This window comes from Belonocnema kinseyi, chromosome 4 (genome assembly GCF_010883055.1).
Source record: "Belonocnema kinseyi isolate 2016_QV_RU_SX_M_011 chromosome 4, B_treatae_v1, whole genome shotgun sequence".
In the NCBI taxonomy this organism is placed as follows: domain Eukaryota; kingdom Metazoa; phylum Arthropoda; class Insecta; order Hymenoptera; family Cynipidae; genus Belonocnema; species Belonocnema kinseyi.
In genome coordinates, this window is record NC_046660.1 from 11,537,280 (window position 1) to 11,541,327 (window position 4,048).

General features: G+C 25.0%; 1 protein-coding gene across 1 annotated transcript in view; it reads left to right on the forward strand.

The window, feature by feature from the left end:
- The window catches only part of LOC117170752 (splicing factor 3B subunit 3-like), a 29,849-nt gene that overhangs the window by 22,703 nt on the left and 3,098 nt on the right, over positions 1–4,048 (forward strand). The window lies entirely within an intron of this gene.

The following is a 4,048-nucleotide window of genomic DNA, read 5'->3' on the forward strand; positions in this document are numbered from 1 at the left end:
TGTTCACGAAACGTCGGCAAACAATTCGTAGTTTTTTACACGAGTGAAACCCGAAATATCTCTTTTTATCAAAATGAATCATCGTGAAAGCATACAATCTATTAAATTTTTCTTGTTAAAAATTAAACAGTTTTGTTAAAAAGTAATCATTTTCAGTTCAAAACTTGTATTTCTGGTTCAAAATGTAACTTTTGGGTTGAAATTTAATTTGTTTTGGTGAAAAACTAGACTATTTTTTTAAATTCATTTTATTTTGGGGTTGAATTAACTATTTTTTATTTAAAATTCAAATCTTTTTTTGAATAATCAACTATTCCATTTCGGTTGAAAATTTCTATTTTTATATATGAAAATTCAATTACTTTTTTAGAAAATAACAATGAATAAGGTTTTTTAAAATTAAAATTTATTTTTTTAACTGAACATTTAACTATTCCATGTCCCTTTGAAAATTTATCTTTTTTAAGTTGAAAAAATTCAACTCTTTGGGTGAGCCTATGAAAATTCATGTCTATTGTTAACAAAGCATCCTTTTTGGTTAAACACTCAATTGTATTGTTGAATATTCTTTCCTTTTTTTGTAAAAAATTTAACTATTTCGTAGAAATTTCAACTATTTGGTTGAAAATTAAAATATTGCTGGAAATAAATTTTTCGACAAATATTAATGTTTTTAATGGTAAATTCAAATATTTGTCGAAAATTGATGTTGTTTTATTCTTTCTTTTTGAACATTTTATTATATGGTTGGAAATGGTATTTTTTGTTAAAAATTTAACTATGTTATTGAAAATTCATTTTTTTGTGTTTTATTTAATTTATGTAACTGAAGATTTAACGGTTTCATTTTTTTAAATTAATTTTTTTTTATTTAAAAATTCAACGGTAGGGTTGATATTTTATGCATTTCGTTCAAATATCCGTTTTTTAATTATGCATTTCCAAGAAAAAATTTGATTACCTGGTTGAAAATTAAATTTTTTTGTTGAAAATTTAACAATTTAGTTACACAACCTTCCTTTTTGGTTTAAATCTGAAATATTTTGTTTAAAATTGGTACTTTTTGGATGAAATGCAACTTTGGTTATTAAAAATTCAACTATTTTATTATTTGTTTTAAAATGTATCTTTTTTAGTTTGAAATTTAACCATATGTTTGAAAATGTCTACATTTGAGTTAAAAAAATTCTATACAAAGTTAATCTTATCAGTTGAAAACTGACCTCTTTGCGTCAAAACTGAAACATTTTGCTGAAAATTTGTTTATTCGCTAAAATATTAATCTTCTCTGTTGAAAATTAGTTTCTTTTTGGTTAAAAATTCAAGTTTGTTTTTTTTTTATTCTTTTTTTTAGTCTATGCATTTAATTGAAATACATTTTTTACATTCTCATTATGATAAGGTATTAGATTTGTGTAAAATTTGACTCCCCCCCTTTTTTTGTCAAATGTCCACGTTTTGAGACCCCCTTAATCCGAAAAACAGGTTTTTACGAATATGTCTGTCTGGCTGTGTGTCTGTCTGTGTGTCTGTAGATTTTTAGATTCTAGCACGATAACTTTCGAAAGAATTGACAGATTGGATTGGCCTTTGGTATTCTATTTAAGTGTCCTAAAATAAAGGTCAAGTTCGTTAGCCAGCCATTTTGGATAAAAATTCAAAAAGTGAGCGTATTTTGAAAATTTTGTAGACCATTTTTTTCAAAATTCAAACATTTTCTGTACTGATATTTATATTATTCCAACAGACGAACAATTTATCGCAATAACTTTTTTCTATAAAACCAAAATTAACCAGCATTTACAAAATTCTAAAAAACACACGAAAATCAACATTTTAAGCCAAATAACCCACGATATGGAAAAAAGTCAGGAGAAGAAAAATGACTTGTTTGGTCCAGAATAACGTACAGCTCACAACTATTCACCGATTTCGACAAAAAAAATTGGAAAAAAAGCTAATAAGTCTTCTAAGAGAGTTGTCCAGTCTGATTTTTGAATTAGGTTATTAATTTTTTTTATGAATAAACAAATATGACGAATAAATTGCCTTTTTTCTATTTGACGTTCCCGGTGCTCGGCAATAACAGGATAATGGTTGAAATCGCTCAAATTGCATAAAATAGCATTAGTTAAAGATATTCCAATATTAGACAATATACAAAAAAAATTTGTTATCAACAAATTATTTGTTGAAAAAATTTTTTCTACGATTTTCCATAAATACACGTTTTTTTCAAGTTATGATGCAAGAAATTGGAATCCTAACAATATTATACAAGAAATTTCTCTTCTGATTATAAATGTTTATATTATAAACCAATTTAATGTGTAAATGCAATAATCAGGAATTTTTCGACTGAAATATTCGGAAATTTATGATAATTTTAGCAAAATTCATAATTTGTTGATTAATCTTATGATTTTTTAAACAAATTTAATTTTAAAAATGCATTATTCGGGGGTTTGTCGACGGAACAATTCTTTTTTGTTTCGATATCAGACTTTCAATAGGGATCTTCATAATAAATTCGGCAACATTCATGATGAGTTGACAAATTTTATGATTCTTAAAAACAACTTTAACAAACAAATGGATCATTCGGGCATCTGTGAACGGAAAAATTCTTTTTTTTCGATTTCAGTCTCTTTAATTGGGAAGTTCATGATGATTTCAGCGAAATTCATAATTGGTTGAAAAATTATATATTTTTATAAAAACAAATTGAATAAACAAATGCATTATTCGAGAATCTGTTAAGGGAATTTTTTTCGATATGTTAATTAAAACTGTTGACAGAGAAAAAATGAATTTTTCTGTAGACAAATGTCTGATTAATGCATTTCTTCATCAAAATTGTTTAAAGAAATAATAAAATGTATCAACTTATTATGAATGTTTCTGAAATTCCCATCAAGTTTTTATCTGAATAGACTGGCATTGAAAATGCCGAATTTTTTTGCCGACAAATGCCCGAATTATGCATTTTTTATTAAGTTCGTTGAAAAATCATAAGATTAATAAACAAATTATGAATTTTGCTGCAAATATCAAAAACTTTCGAACTTAAAAAAATGTACATCGAAAAAAACGAATTTTTCTGTCGAAAAATACTTGATTACTGCATTTGTTCATAAAATTTCTTGCAATATAACTAGAAAAAACTAGGCGTGCTTAAACGATTTAGTTGAAAATTCAATTTATATCTCTCAAAATTTATCTATTTTGTTAAAAAAATCGTTTTGTTGTTGGAAAATTAATTTTCATAGATGAAAATTGATCTTTTCTGGTTGAAAAATCAACTACATATTACAAATTTTTTCCAAATGTATTTATTTAACTAAAATGTTTAATATTTGATTTTTAATTAAAATTGATCTTTTTTACTTCAAAATTGAGCCAATTATTTAAAAATACAGCTATTGATTTCCAAATTGATGTATTTCTTAAAAAAAATATTTCTTTTGGTAGAAAATTAGTCTTATTAGATGAAAATTTATTTCTTTTTGGTTGAAAGTTGATCTAATTGGCAATCTTGTGTATGATAATATTATTCTTTAGATGAAAAACAGTCACTCCATACAAAAAAATTTTCTATGTTCAAAAATACGAAATATATTACTTTTTTTAAACATTTTTCAAAACACTAACAATTTTTGTTTAATGATAATCTCTCGTATCACCATATTATTCTTGAGATGGGAAAAAACGATACTGCAGAAAAGAAACATTTTATTGTTAAAAATGCGATCTAAGTGAATTTGTTTATGCAAATTCTTCATAGCCATGATAATTATTGTTAAATAGCAAAGCATCAATACATCATTACAATAATCATAATCCTGAAAAATATGCCAGAAGAGAAAATTATAATCCGACATAATATGCTGGAAGACAAAATTATAATTCGGTAAAATATGCCAGAAGAGAACAGTAAAATCTGGCGAAATATGCCGGAAGAGAAAATTACAATTCTATAAAATATGCTAGAAGAGAAAATTAAAATCAGGCAAAATATGTCGGAAAAGAAAGTTATAGTCGCGCAAAA